At 36.2% G+C, this 16360-nt stretch overlaps 1 protein-coding gene and 2 non-coding genes across 3 annotated transcripts in view; all 3 read right to left on the bottom strand.

Moving 5' to 3' along the window:
- The window catches only part of LOC141434168 (uncharacterized), a 500735-nt gene that overhangs the window by 80209 nt on the left and 404166 nt on the right, over positions 1-16360 (bottom strand). The window lies entirely within an intron of this gene.
- TRNAA-AGC (transfer RNA alanine (anticodon AGC)) lies at positions 13630-13702 on the bottom strand. Its single transcript has one exon. It is a non-coding gene; the product is annotated as a tRNA-Ala (tRNA).
- On the bottom strand, positions 14419-14491 carry TRNAA-AGC (transfer RNA alanine (anticodon AGC)). Its single transcript has one exon. It is a non-coding gene; the product is annotated as a tRNA-Ala (tRNA).

The following is a 16360-nucleotide window of genomic DNA, read 5'->3' as shown; positions in this document are numbered from 1 at the left end:
TCCTCTGGACCAATGGGTGGAACACGTCCATCGGCTCTTCGGACCGGAGCGAACGGCCAAACGGAAGGTGTAGCCGTTGTAAAACAATAATGGTTTCCTTGCTTGGATGTTGTGAACTGGACTGAAAATTAAATAAAATGTTTATTAAACCTCAAATAAATTGAACAGAATTAGGAAGTGAGGATAATCAACACCAGATTTTACTTCTACTTCACTAACAAGCTATACAATGACTTAGTTTAAAACATAACTAAAGCGTTATTTGATAATGGTTGCAAAAAAAACACTCGGACCGCGAATATAACCGACGGCTGAAAATCAACGCAAATTCAGCATTATGCTGAGCCAACATAAATAAAACAAACTACATAATAGTCGAAAAACGATTTTTATTAAAAAAAATGGCAGTGTTTTTCGTTAAAAACATTGTAAACACATCCATTTTTTGCATTCAACACAATTGGTAATAATCTTTTTAGTTCTTTTCGAGGCTTGCGTGCTGTTCATTGTGAGTCTTAATTTGTTGTAACAACCCACACAGCGTCTTTTTTTGTCACTGCGTTGTAAAATGTGGTATGAGTAACGATTAGGAAATTCTGTAATGAAATATATAATTCAATAAAATAGTAAATAAATATACATTATTGTTTTTTTTTAATACAGTAAACCACGGGTAAAACCTTGGAATTGTGGACACTTAACAAATCAATGTTCAATGGTTGTCAATATTGGGTCCTTTCTTTATTTAATGTACATTAAATTAATACAGGGTTACACGCGTTCTTTATCCTTATTCATTTCAATATCTTTATTTTACAGTTTATGTATATAATTCATATTTATTTTGTTGCTTTCGGTGGTGGATGGGTATGGTCCTCCTTGGCTCGTATAATCTCGTCATCATAGTGAGTATTATGGCTCGACATCCTTGACGCTCGTATGTCGAACAACACCACGATATCTTCAGTCCATTCATCCGTTTAGCATAGTACTTGTAATTGTTGTACACCAACAATCGATTTCCCTTATTTGACATTATAAATCTCGCTGCAAAATATAATAAAAGTTAAGTAGTACCTATCTATTACTACGTTTAGTCACTGAAGCTATCACAGTCTAATCGCTGGTTAACTTTTACTAGGCAAAAACTGGTCAAATACGAGTCGAACTCACGAATTAGAACTATTCATCAAACTGACTAACTATTTTATATTTGAAGATTTGGTTGTTTAAACGTTACAGAGAAACACAAAAAAAAAAAAAAAATACGATTCTTCAAACTCTCCTTTATTCTTAATTTAATTTATTTTTATGATTTTCGCTGTTGTAACAGCAATAAAAATACATATACATAGAGCTAGCGGACATTTGTCTACAGTGCCATAATTATTGCCAAGTAGGAAGCGACATGAAATGGTATATCGGGTTGGGATGATGGACAGGATTGCCAGGCTATGGAGTGATATAGATAACTGACATCTACATTTGAAATATATCTCATAACTGAATTTTTGCTAGGCGGTAACTTGGCGTTCATTAAATGCCTCCCTCAAGCTATATCTCGCACGGTGCTACGAGGTGGCAACATTTTGTGTGAACGGCTAAGGACGGAGGGGTCCTAGACTAACTTCGAAGTGCCAACTCGTCACTTACGGAAACATTCATGCTTCGAGTAGCTCCTGCGCTCCACTCTAGGCGGCCAATTAAGGCAAACTAGAGGCGGGGTGAGTTAACTGCGTGTGAGTGTGTGTGTGTACGCATATGCGAATGTATACTCCCGGTCGTCTAAGTTTGTGGGGTCGCTATGCAACAACAACTCGCCACAAGCTGCCCTACAATAACTGACTGCACTGGTGACACCAAAACACCAGCGAGCGATGGGGTCGTCTTTTTAATTTTGTACTCAAAAATTTCTCGCAAAATATTGAACTGTTGATTTTGTAGTGGCTCCCATCGCCATTTAGTGGTAATCAAATAAGAAAAGTCCACATCCTGCATTGCACTACCGAAGTTTCTCAACTGGGACGCTCAAATAAACGCCTGACGCTTTCTCTTCGGACTTCTGTCTTTCTGGAGAAAGAACTCTATCGTGGCTCTTCTCCAAAGTTTACAATCAAAATCAGTAGGTACTCACTATTACAAACGAAAACGCAATAAAACAGACTTTTAAAAGTGGCACATCTTTTTTGTTTTGTTTTACATTACAATTTCTGCTTCAAATAAGACCTTTAACAAATCAACATTTATTATAATATTAAATATTTATTAATTTAAACACTGTAAACTTATAAGTAAATTTTATTATTAAAATTATCTCGTAGTCAGGAACATAACTAAAACCTAAATAACTTTTTTTGTTATAATTATTATTTGTAATTATTCTGTGTGTTTTTTTGTCTAAATTGAATTTTACAGCGCATTGGTTTTTACTGTAATGCTGTAATTTTTTATTGACAAATAAATAAATAAAGCAAAAACTTTTATTTTCTAGTATCCATCATACGAGTACGAGTCTTCTTTCTCTTATTGTAGTGCTCCCGTTTCAATTTTATAGTTATGTTTTACTTAAGTTTTATTTAAATAAAAACAACTAGGTACCTAATTAGCACTTTGCTATAATGAATATAAAAGAATTAACACTTCTTTACTTTTTGATCACTGAAGAAATACCGCATAACACATGATTACTTTTTATTATTATCGCTGTAGATATAGTATTAACAGTATAAAATTATGCGAAAAAACAAACTTTAATCAAAGTTAAAAAGTAATGGCCGTTTTTGACTACAAAACATTAAGTTGTTCTCGCGTATACGAATTCAAACCGGCGAAATCTTTATCCTGTAGGAATTCTTACTGTACTTCTATGATACTCAAGCAATCTGTATGCCCAATTTAGAGTCTATAAGGTTCTAGATTGTGGATGTGCGTCATTTTTCAGTTAGTTAGTCACTGTACTGTTTACAGGTGCGAATGTGTAGTCCTCCTCATCGATTATTCCATAGATGACGTCTATTTTATGGGCTCTGATAAGGCTGGCTGGGCAAATTTACTTTTAAATACTCTTCTATACGCGTGATAGTACAGTTGTCCAGCTCAGTTGTATGTGTACACGTATGTCTTAGGTCTTTCTTTACGTATGTAAACGGGTTACTGTAGGAAATTTTAGGGCTACTTTGATAGATTAAAAATGGTTATAAAAACGCAAATATTCATAGCTCGATTGAGCAAATGAAGTAAAAAGTAAGGTAATTTATGAAGGTAGGAATTTCACTGCCACAGATGGTCTAAAAAAATAAGAACACGGCGTAAAAACTGTTTTCCAAGGTAGCCTCTGCATCTTAAAGTACCCCGTTTTAAGTAGGTAATTGGTGAGAATGTACATTACATATGAAATGCTTCTAATGCTGTTGCTTTCGGTGGTGGATGTGTGTGGTTCTCTTTGGCTCGTATGATCTCGTTATTATAGGTTTGTATTACGGCTCGGCAGCCGTGGGGCTCGTGCGTCGAACATTTCCACGATATCTTTAGTCCATTTGCAGTCGTCCGTTTTGCGTAGTACTTGTAATTGTTGTACGCTAGCAATCGTTTTCCCCTCTTTGACTTTATAAATATTGCTGCAAAATAAAATAAATAATTGTTGTCAAGTCACATGCTCGTCAATTTTGTAATGAATGTGAAAAGACTTTTTAAAATAAATCTTCGTCTAAAGCAAACAGGCGCCAACAGCCAGAAATAAAAATAAATATAAAATGAAGTTTTTTTTCAAGAGTTCGTGTTATACCTAGACAATACTTATAAGTTACTAAACATAAAGCAATACATGCAAAATAAAGAGTTAAATAGGTAAAAGCGCACGATTTTGTACATGAAACTACCGTGAGATCATATCATCATCGTATAGGTAGTGCCACGAGAGTTGAAGTGAATGATTGTACACACAGCTACATGTCGTGTAACGACAGAAAGATTTTGACATTTACTCATTAATTTCATTCATTCTCCTTTTGTGCAATCAGTTCTTTATGTAGATGTGTGTGTAATCATTCACTTTAACTCTCGTGGCACTACCTATGATTTAATATAAGGGCATTTCTGTCTACCGTAGTACCCTGAGTCTCTCCGATTTCAGCAAAATTTGGGAGGTACACTCAGTTCATAATTCCATTCAGAGAAATTGGAGAAAGAGATTGAAATCGGAGAGATCAACGCAGTGTACCCAGGGTGCAGGTAAGTAAGTAAGTAAGTAAATCTTTATTTGCTAGAATGCGTTTACTTATTTTACTAACTTACTTACTTACAACAACGGTAGATAGAAATGCCCCATAAGCGCACGATTGTTTCTACTGTTGCTGTTTAATTTCTTCGCAAGTTAAATAAAAAGCAGAGTGCGTAACTCGTTCATTAAACACCATTTTACCTGAGACATTTAAGTATATCCACCCGAGCCGTAGATGAGGCGCGTTTCATAAACTTGTTGTATAATACATTATAAGAGATGGTGACAAGATGGGCGCTCTCGATCTTGTCACCATCTCTTTTTAATTTAATATTTTACCGCTTGACAGATAGTACTAATATTTCCCACTAATATTACAAATGTGAAAGTTTATTTTTGTTTAGATATTTATATGTTTGGTACTCCACCGCTCAAAAATTAGCTCTTTGTACAATTTAAAACACGCTTAACAATATTATAAATTTATTCCTATATAATTAGATAATGAAATTGTAAGAGCACCCTTGTGAGAGCTACTGTAGTACTACATAACCCCGAGTTATCTACTAAAGCAGAATTAGTAGCGTCCAGATGTATGGAAACGTCAAACCTTTATCGCATTTATAGCGAGTAGTCTTAAGTAATGATTTCCTCGGAACTTTCATTCGACGGCAAAATCAACTCGATCATTTTGTTTTGTTTTTTCTTTAAGTAGTATTTTCTAGATGTTTCCCTATTTTTTTGTCTGATTTTTTTTTGCAGATGGCGTGGCAATTCATTTATCGGCCTGATCTTCCCTTCAGCTTTTTTTCTTTCGTAGTATTTTCTCTCTTTTTCTTTTAGTTTTTCGTAAAGTATAGGATCATTTTTTATTCTTTCTCTATGCGCGCGTGCTCTATCCCTTTTTGCTTTTAGTATCTCTTCTCTCGTTTTTTTTCTTCGTCCCCAAACTGCAACTAAAACCTAACGTTTAATAACCGAATAACATCCAATTGACATAACTTTGTGAGAGTAAGGAAAGAGTATAATTGCAATATATAATAAATAAATTTACAATTTTATTATTTTTTCCTCAATTAAGGTATTAATGACCGTATTCTTACATTAAATAATATTGTAACGGATAACTCACTTTTTAAACCGAGTTTAGCTCGACATGCCTTTACGGAGCGATGTTGTTAGTGTTGTGTGCTACCCTACACAAGACATTGATGATGATAAAATGCGGGTAGTTGTGCGCCGGTTAGTTTCGTCGGGCAGTAGCGCGAGCAGAGCGGTGGCGCGTAGTGTGCGTGTTGCGGCAGCCGCCGAGTCCCGTGCTCCTGAGAAGAAGGGCTACGAAATAGCCCGAAGCATGTCGAGCTAAACTCGGTTTAAGACGTGAGTTATCCGTTACAATATCATTTAATACGAGTGAGTCTCACGGTAGTTTTACGTATTCTTACACAAAAATATAAGATATATTAAAAAAAAATAACAACACGAGTTGCTTTCAAATAAGTAACTTATCGACAGTGTTTTTGTAACATAAATCAACGCGAGAGTTATTGAAAATCCGCTTATCTACCACACGTAAATACCGCGTATCTGCATTTCATGTAGTTTTAGTTTATATAGTTAATTTCAAGGAAAGGAAAGTTTCTCTGTTTAACTCTCTTTTCTTATTTTGAACGCTGGGTGGCAATTGGTGAAGCAACTTTATTTTTCCAGCTGCTTTTTTCTGGAGATATCTTGCCTGTTCTTTTCTTTATATTGCTCATAGTGTCGGGTCACTTTTAATTTTTTCTTTCCTTGCGTGTTCTGCACGCCTCTTGGCTCCTAGATACTGTTATTTTGTTAGTTCCTGAACTGTTAAAAGCTAAAGGTTCAATAATAAATCTTAAAGCATAAAAGATTAATGACATGGATAGTTAAAAATTAGAAAAAGCTACACACGGCTATATTGTCGGTTGAACTGGAACGTTCATATAAATATTTCTGAGCTCTCTATTGCAGGTTTTAAGAACTAAGTAATAAAATGAACTTTTCTTACAAAAATATTTTAATATTATTGTTAACTTATCTACGTAGACATAAATAAAAACAAATCATCGAATGCGCGTCATTACAGAACGGCTAGTGTATCTATTAGGCTAATTATTTTTTGTTGTGTTTGTAATTGTCGGGTTATTATGAATAAAATGTTGAATATTGGAGAGAAGATTTGGACCCATTTTCTTCATTAAATACTACACCCGTGCGAAGGATTTTGTCAAACAGGTGTTTCATTGGCAAATTCGCAGCGCCTCAAGCAGCGCGTAACGGCAACGCAAACTATGGTATTACAAATCCGCGTAACTTATATTGGGTAATTCCGCGTATCTAAAAAATTTAGCCAATTTCCAAGTTTTAAAGCTACATATCGTCGATGACACTGCAATAGCGTAACAACAATGAATAATGCCACGTACCTGACTAGAGACAAAATGTTACAGGAGAGCTTTAAAATTAAATGTCTCGAATTTGCTACTTTTTGTAGGTTACGTGGCATAAACCATTGTTAGTTACGCGGATTTGCAGTATCATCGACTACATAGTGCTGATACGCGGTATTTACGCATATCAGATAAGCGGATTTGTGCTATCACGACGATTTGACAGGTCCCTCAATGGGTATGAACGCCATTTACGCGGACTATTCGTTCTCCGATAGTTCGTAGTGAGGCGTGGCAGCCGCGCGAGTGATGCGACGAACAGAACCAGATCACGACAGGCTTAGAAGTATTTTTAACACTACGAGTAGAGAATTTGTAGCCCTGGTAGATTATCTGAATATGCCCTCTGCGAGACTTCGTGAATTCTGCAGCTGAAAAAAAGGAAACGACACTGCTATGATGACAGGTAACTGACAGCATACATTTTACAACAAAAGTTGAGGAGGTGCTTGTCGGTTAACTTTAATTTTTTTTTAGCTCTTTTCGTGGGGAGTGAGGTATACAGTTGTGTAAAAATCGTCACACCAATGCGAAATACGCACACAATTAGACATTTTCAATTATCAATATGGTATTTATGTATCACGTTATCGTTCTCTTGTTATCAGTGTTTTGATTGTTCAATGAACTAAAAATCATTGCTTTGCTCACCCGCGAGCTAAGGTAGTGGGTGGGCAAAGTTTTTTAGTTCATTGATATGGACCTCCGCAACGTAGCGCCTGATCCAATTAATAATTCTGACTGCTTTGTGTTGATTAATAGGTACTATTGTTGATTGTGTGTTTTACCCCATATTTGACGAAAGGACAAAATTTGGCAATGACTGTTGTGAAAAAAAAACCAGAAGAATTTAAAGTATATTAGTATAATCAAAAAACATGTACAATAAACATTCATTTGTAATATAATGCTTATTTGACCGTTTTAGCAGTTTTCTTAAAGATAAAGATTGAACTGTTTTGCTATACTTACTAGTCTTTTTACCCGACAGCAAGGAGGGGTATTGTTTTTTCTGGTTACGATTTATTAATACTCATCATGATTGTGCTCCCCTCTGATACTCTCAATCGAGTTGTTAAGCTGGTAAATGACAGATTTACAGCCCCTGTGCTGACGACGACAGTACCATCTGATTTTAAGGCCACCTTTGACCTCCCTTTGGTAGTGAGGAGTGTAGATATGATTGTGGAACAAAAGGCGTCTTGATTTTCCTTCTCCGATTACTTGAAATGAATTACCTGTAATTCCTGGAAATAACGATTATATCCACTTAGCTCAGAGTAAATATACAGTATACCGGGGGTTTTTATAATAAAATTAAAAAAATATTACATATGAAACAGATACATAATTCAGATCTATTGTCAAGAAGGCATTAATATCTAAGGCGTATTATAAAGTTAATGATTATATAATGGGCAGGGATATTTGGAAATAATTCTGATCCGCATTAGCGATCCCTTCAAATAGCGAACTTACTGTATTAAAAATAAAGTTGTGTAAAATACTTGTGATGTATAGATATCATTTAATAATATTGTAAATCTGTTTAAAAAAAATATACCTCGTTGTTTTTACGTTTGGCCTCAATCTCGCTTGATGGAAGGCGAAGATGAGGCCTATGAGGTTTCTTGTCGGATTCTCGTCAACAGAGGTTTTTCCGAACCAGTGGTAGATTTTTTTGACATTCATAAGTGCTTGTTATAGCCTAAATTGAATAAAGATATTTTGACTTTGACTTTGAAATCATTAACTGTAGCCAGGCGATTATTCTGTAAATACAACAGATATTAGAAAACTTTAAACTGATATTTAATTATTATTATATCGAAAGTACGTTACGAACTACGATTACTGCCTGTTTAACTGTATAAAATGCGCATAAGCTGTTCAGGCACCAGCTTTTATGAAAATTGTTCTTGTAAGTTGCTGCACTCTTGACAGACCACACAGTCATGGTCGTTTGAGGATCAGGAGTGAACCTTCATGACAGCTTTCTTGGGAAGTAAGTGTCGTGGCATGGGGTAACCCTTGCCGTCCATGCCGCAGTGCTTCGAAGTTCGTATTGGGCAATAGAAAGCGCTGCTGCTCACTTTGACATCAGGTCCCAGGTATCCATTTGAACTTAAATAACTACTGGTTAAAATAATCCGGATTGATTTTATAACATAGTGTTCATTTCACACTGCTAGGTGCGAGCCTCATCTTACAATGAGTTAAACAAAGTAATATTAGCCCGATCGGTGAGGTCGTGTGGTCTAAGAAAATTATGGTTTCAATAGTTCGATAATCGAACCAGCAGAAAAAAAACATGTCAAAATTATAACATTTTCGCTCTGAAAGTCAAAGTTGGTAGGTATATAGGATAAGAAAAATTGGGAAAGCTAAAAAAAACTATATTCATGATAAATATTATAAGTGTAGGGTGAATGAAGCGCCAGGAAGACAGTTCAGAAAGTTTATTCAGGAAAACTTACAAAACAGGTTTAGGGCTTACTTTTACTTAAATAACCTAGCTAAAGTATAGGCATACAACTGTGAGTTTATGGAATGGACAGCAGAGGCCGTCTCACCCCGTACCCACTTGTTGGTTTTACTTGAGGATAGCAGAGGCCGTCTCTCAAGCTAGACCACTAGCTGAATGATGCACTCTCGTCCGCGCAGCGCCTTTTATTAGTTCCGAATGCAGCCTTCGTAGGCGCTCGGGTGTATCGGGCCGCCGAGCGAGATAGGTTACTGTGCGAGCGGGAAAGTATTCGAGCCCGCGCGCATGTTGTACAGATGTCTTAGTTTATGGTTCTACATTCTCCCCCTCTGGTACTCGTTGACGTCCCGTAAGAGTACCAGTACCAGGAACTGGTAGGGGTTGCTGTTTCTTCGGCCGTCCCCGTCGTCTAATAGGTAGGACAGGCTCTGGATTCTTATCATCTCGTTTTGTAAATCGAGTTATAGCAGATGCGTGATATTTTCCAATGGGTTTCTTAGGTTCGTTTACATTAGCAATTTCGTAGATTGAACTTCCCATTTTATTTATGATTACGTATGGACCATCTCCACGGGTGCGAGTTTAGCAGAAAATCCACTTTCTGTCACTGTGTAATTGCGTTCAGCTGGTGTAAGTAGCCTACTAGCATATTCAATAGGATGTTCTTTCTCTCCCTCCCCCTGCACTAAAGCTGCTCCAATGGCGTAACTGCTGGCATCCGTTTTGTTTGTTGTCGAATGAAAGGGAAATCGACTTAATAGCTCTTCAAACTGTTCAGGAGTATATTGAATCGCCATCTGATGTGTTTCTTCTTGGCTATCTTCTTGCTTAAGTTCTTTTGATTTACGTCTAGTCATTTACGTTATTTACGTTGGGCGCCAGATTGTAGGGTGGCGTCTAGTAATTTACGTTATTTACGTTGGGCGCCAGATTGTAGGGTGGCGTCTAGTCATTTACGTTATTTACGTTGGGCGCCAGATTGTAGGGTGGCGTCTAGTAATTTACGTTATTTACGTTGGGCGCCAGATTGTAGGGTGGCGTCTAGTAATTACGTTATTTACGTAGGGCGCCAGATTGTAGGGTGGCGTCTAGTAATTTACGTTATTTACGTTGGGCGCCAGATTGTAGGGTGAATGAAGCGCCAGGAAGACAGTTCAGAAAGTTTATTCAGGAAAACTTACAAAACAGGTTTAGGGCTTACTTTTACTTAAATAACCTAGCTAAAGTATAGGCATACAACTGTGAGTTTATGGAATGGACAGCAGAGGCCGTCTCACCCGTACCCACTTGTTGGTTTTACTTGAGGATAGCAGAGGCCGTCTCTCAAGCTAGACCACTAGCTGAATGATCCACTCTCGTCCGCGCAGCGCCTTTTATTAGTTCCGAATGCAGCCTTCGTAGGCGCTCGGGTGTATCGGGCCGCCGAGCGAGATAGGTTACATGTTCGCTCTGAAAGTAAAGTTCGAGCCCGCGCGCATGTTGGGAAAGCTGTCTTAGTTTATGGTAAATATTATAAGTAATAAATCATTTTTCTTTCTTTCTTTATATCTATATATTTAGTTGAGAATGTCCATCGTCTACAGATCAATCCATCGTTTTGCATTGTTTTAAGTAAATAGAGATCTAAATTTACCTATACATACATATAAGGAACATATTTTTAAATTTACAATTTAAAGTCGGGCAAGCTTCACTGAACAACCATGCAAAGACATTTGATTGGAAATGTGTACAATAAAATAAATGTTTGCCTTCCACGCGGTACGAAAATTGAACAAGGCTCAAATATAAATATTTGTCAACCTCAAAAAAAAGTTCTTATAGAAGTTGACCCACGGTCAATGGGGTCCTGGCGCACACAGGCTCTTAAAGATTTGCCAAAGCGCCTGGTTGGCACAACTGGAGACCTAAAAGGGCGAGCAATTATCTCTGTCTCAAAGAATTAGCACAGCTATTCAAAGAGAAAACGGAACCCATTTCTAGATTTTATTAAGTTTTAAGGAACTAGATTTGTTGAGTTGTAATTTAGTTATTTAATTTCTTCTTTATTACTTGATGTAACTTATATTTTTAAACTCAAAGAAATTGTTACCTGCTTAAAAAAAAACTTACACAAGTTTTTAGTAAATCTCGCCCCAATCATCTGCTGACCACCCGCGACAGTTTTACTTCACAATATAATTCACAATGAGAAGTCAACTTAACAACTCTAATGGTATTTCTACATAATAAATAATATAGTATTACGATAATTGAGGACTTAAAAAAATTCAAATTCAAAATAATAAGTCTGAGACCAAATAATGGATGTTGGCTTAATTTGTGTGTGTTTTTTAATGGTTATGTGTATTCTTGCTGCACAGAAGCTGGTCATCCACGGTGAATAGGCAAGCCCTGCAACCTCGTGCGTGGTGCGAGGCGCAATACCATCGGGTCTTCATATTGAGCTGAGTGTGGAATATGTAATGGTACCCCCTGTATCTGATCTGTCTGGTGCCTCGCTTTCCGGTTACGAACACGGCTATATCTGGAATTTGGCATGAGCTTTAGGCGAGGGCAAAAGTATTTTTGTTTTAATACTTCATACTGGTATTTTTTAATGAGTTAAAAGCGCGTTTCAATTGAATAAATGTCATTAATTACAAAATACTTTATTGATAGAAATCAGGGAAAAATACACTACAATCATTATTACAAAAGCAAAACTTAATTAAGTATCTACTGCATAAATGTTTCGAGCCATAAAAACATTAAATGATATTGTAACAGATAACTCACGTCTTAAATAGAGTTTAGCTCGACATGTTTCGGGCTAATTCTTAACCCTTCTTCATAGGACCACACCGGGCAGTCACGCGAGCAGAGCGGTGGCGCGTTGTGCGCGTGTTGCGGCAGCCGCCGAGTCGCGTGCTTCTAAAGAAGGGCTACGAATTAGCCCGAAACATGTCGAGCTAAACTCGATTTAAGACGCGAGTTATCAATTACAATATCATTTAATATGAGTGAGTCTCACGGTAGTTTCACGTCCATAAAAACATAATGTTTGCGTCATTGTCAATATTCGTGCAGGCCACTCTGTTACTTTTTTCATGATCCAGGAGTGAAGGCCAGGGACGACTGGTGTGGAATTGTTCGACCACAACTGCTCTGTCACGAATATTTAACAAAGAAGAAGAGGAGAAGGTTTACTTTGTTACCCATTAAGTACATATGGAAATTTCAAAAAAACCTAAGAGAAAACAAATTATGTCCAATGTTCGATGATGCACTTACGAGGTATGCTTTAGTCACTGACAGTATTAATCCGTCCTTGTCTACAAGTATCAACTCGAAATCGATAAATATAGACAGAGATAAGTTTTACACTCAACTTACTAATGACCTCTTTAAAGTAAAAATCATTTTAACAATGAAAATGTATGGCAAAATTTAAAGACAAATTATTAAGAAAGACTTACAAAACCACCACGTTTCTACCTATCTAATTCCAAAGAAAAAACACAACGGTTATTTTTTGTACGAATCGCTCTTACTTACATCTCTATCATAGTTTTATCTTCGATAAAGGCTACGTTGTTGTACTTATGTTTTGACAACACCTGTAACTAAACTAAAAATAACCTAACTAAACTCCAATTCAATAGAATCTGACAATCCTGTAGACACTTCCAGCCTACTAATATAAACACCGGGCTGCCTAAGGCTTTGTGATGTGACTATTATTCTTTTTTGATTCCTTTTAGATGATAATTGCAACAACAGGGACATATATAATCAAGTGTGCCCACGATACGGTGCCTTAAATATGTAGAAAATTGACAGATTCTATTGAATTGTACTTTATATATAAAAATTAGCCTAACGGGCTGTTTCACCATCCATTGTTTAGTGTTAACTGGCGGTTAGGTGTGATGCCGTCTCTATTTGTTTTGTTCAAATAGACGGAGACGGCATCACATTTAACCGTCGGTTAACGCTAATGAATGGATGGTCAAACAGCCCCTAAGCCTTTGCTCCAGCGGAAGAGCGCCTACAAGGCTGGCAGCATTTCCGTGCCGGGTTTAATGCAATGGATTAGGCGAAAAATGTTTTTTTAATACTTAATCAAGAACTTCATTTCTTCCGTCCGCTACATAAGTTAGACAAATAACTGTTCAGCTGTTCGTTTACTTCATCCATAATTATTGTTTTTTTAACTCGTCGCCCTCCTAAAAAAAAGAATGCGTATTTTAATTTACATTCCAACAAAAAATCAGTTTGTTTATTTTCTTAATAATAAAATCATTTATTGCCACAGAAAATAAGACAGGTTACACAATCAAATAAAAAAAACATAAGCAGGTGGCAATGGGCCAAAAAAAATGGGGTTCTGGGGTTAAAAAGTGAGTAAATAAGATAGAGTCGGGTGCTTTTTAAAAACACACTTTTATTTTCTTTTATTACAAAACAATTGGAGGCGCCGGGTATCGATCCCGGTACCTCTCGCATGCTAAGCGAGCGCTCTACCATCTGAGCTACGCCCCCCGTGGCGAGTAGTCCAAATGTACCTATAACATATTGCAGCACTTGCTGATGCAAATGTTGGCATTGCGCCAACCGGTAGCGACTGGCCTTTCGCTGACATTAAAATATTTGCACGGAATTAATACTGGTTAGGAGAGCCAGTAAGCTTAAGTTTAAACAGTGTGTACTGTTGCAATAAGAATATATTAAATATGTTCCCGATTAGATACTTCTGGCTATGACACATAAGAACTAAACACATAGAAAAATAAAATAAAAAATCGTTTATAAACCTGCATTATATCCTCCAATGGAATTACCTGTACTTCTACAGTAACCATGTGCATTACCTGTGGAGAAAAAAACAATATTAACACAGTTACCAACCTTTTCGAGAAATAAACCAATATTAATCAGTTCAGTGCGAAAATCCCAATTTCATACCTATTTACACAAAAAAAATATTTAAGGGTAGCTCCGGGTAACTTGGTATTAACTGGGTAATTGGCAATGAAAGTGTTACCAACTGTACTTAATGTAGGTATTTAAAATAAAATGGTGCCATTACATACACTATCACAATTAATTAGTTGCCCGGTACAATACACGCACAATTACGGATAATATGAGAGTCCAAACACTAGTCGAATTTGTTTAATCTCAAGACTTCCTTAAGATTCTCAAATCAGAAATTAATTAGATATAAATAAAATTTTTTTTGTCAAAAACACAAATTTTGGAGGCGCCGGGTATCGATCCCGGTACCTCTCGCATGCTAAGCGAGCGCTCTACCATCTGAGCTACGCCCCCTTGTAATTTGTTACCGAATTATTTCATACTTTGAAACTAGATCATTTAAAACGAGGACAGAACAAACCAGTAGCTATTCACTCTGTCACTACTTGCTGCATATGCAAAGAAGCCTTTCACTTGCGCATTGCAGATCATCGTGTATGAAATAACTTAGTATTTTTTTCTTTTATATTGTCAATAAATTTTTGCTCAAAAAATATCAACAATGACAATAAAATCTTTTGCGACATAAGTATCTAATTTTAATTTTTTTTGATATTGTTTATTTTATTATGCACGCTGTGCAGAAATACAATACTTTTTGGCTCAATAATTTCAAAATAAATTATTGACATTATGTTACAAACTACTTTTTAGCAACCGCAAGCAAATATCACGAAAATGTGATAGATACGAGTATTTATGCAAACTGAACACACAATTCCAACAATCACCTATAATTGAAGACACTTGTGAATTACAACCATTGTGAACAAAACTTAGGAGCATCACTAAACTAACATTTTAACCCAATAATAGGATTGTTTAAAACTAGTTACGTATGTAGGTACGTAAAATATAAAACAAAATAAAATATTTTTTATTACAGGTATTTAACCATAATACTGCTAAATCTTACAAGAAAAATTGTTTGTTGTCGTGTGCACGGCATTATTTTTGTAATGTCAACACAGATAATATTTTTTACAATTTAAGGACCAGATACTGAAACTAAAAACTATTTCAACAACTTACTCGTAGAATTCAAAGCTTTTTGAGTAAGTAGAAATAGTTAGGAAAATAAAATAAGGCTATATCAATGTTACTATTAGTTGTACAGTCGAATCATTTTGTTTTTTCAGTCTGGCCCTTTATAGAACGTTGTCACGAATAGTGTTACCCGGATTTGACTTGTTAGGTAATGCGAAGCCAATCATTTTCAGTGAAAAAGAATCACAGTTTGAAACCATTCAGTTGGTTTGATTATATTTCATTTGTCAAATATACCTATCTTTTCCTAGTGATTGTGTTGATTCTTAACTGAAATAATTTCATCTTCGATCATATGTATAACAGCTTTGCAACCTCGGGAGTTGTGCGTGGAGCACATCCATCTCGTTTTGGCGCCGCCATGTTTTTGGAAGCCGAAGGTATAGCGGCCGATTTGAATCAATTTTCGACCGCGCCTTGACGTTACGAAATGAGGCTGATCTTCGTCTGAAAGAACGGAAAATAATTTTTCACAGCTGTTCGCAGGTTACCTTACAATGCTCTAGCGTCCCGAAAATTATTACACGTTGGAGGTAGTTTAAAAATAATCGATTTTTTGCAAGGTGGTTAACTCCTAGTAAACTAGACATATTCACACCAGTTAAAGAAGTCGTCGATTTGAGTATAATATTAATAACGGAATCGTAGTAAACAATCGCAGTCTTCAGTTTCATTTGAACTAAAAGAACCGTGAAACTCAGACATAATAATTTAAATAAAATAAGAGACACTGGTCACTTACGAATTAATATAAGATAGTTTCAGGCCATTCCGTGGTCCCTTGTCAAGGAGAGCTCGTCATCCGAATTAGTGGGTGGTCCGAGCCCTCGACTTAGAAAATGGTTTTACGTACCTACTGCGCAAGTGGTTGATGTGGAAGATACTTTAGAATGTGATATGGCTGTGTATATTATTTTAATAGTTATATCATTTTCATCATCCCATAAATTTAACATAGAAAAACAGAAACCAAAGAGAAATATAAAAACCCATGACAGATTGATTGATTTCATGATTTTTTATTATCCATAGGCACTGATTCTTGTATCTGGTTTAAATTTATTTTTATTTGCAACAATACAGAGAAAATTATGTACAATGACGTACATAATTTTC

The sequence above is a fragment of the Choristoneura fumiferana genome, chromosome 13 (assembly GCF_025370935.1).
Source record: "Choristoneura fumiferana chromosome 13, NRCan_CFum_1, whole genome shotgun sequence".
NCBI classification, from domain to species: domain Eukaryota; kingdom Metazoa; phylum Arthropoda; class Insecta; order Lepidoptera; family Tortricidae; genus Choristoneura; species Choristoneura fumiferana.
Note: the sequence above shows the minus strand (reverse complement) of the source record. Positions and strands in the feature narration are given on the sequence as shown.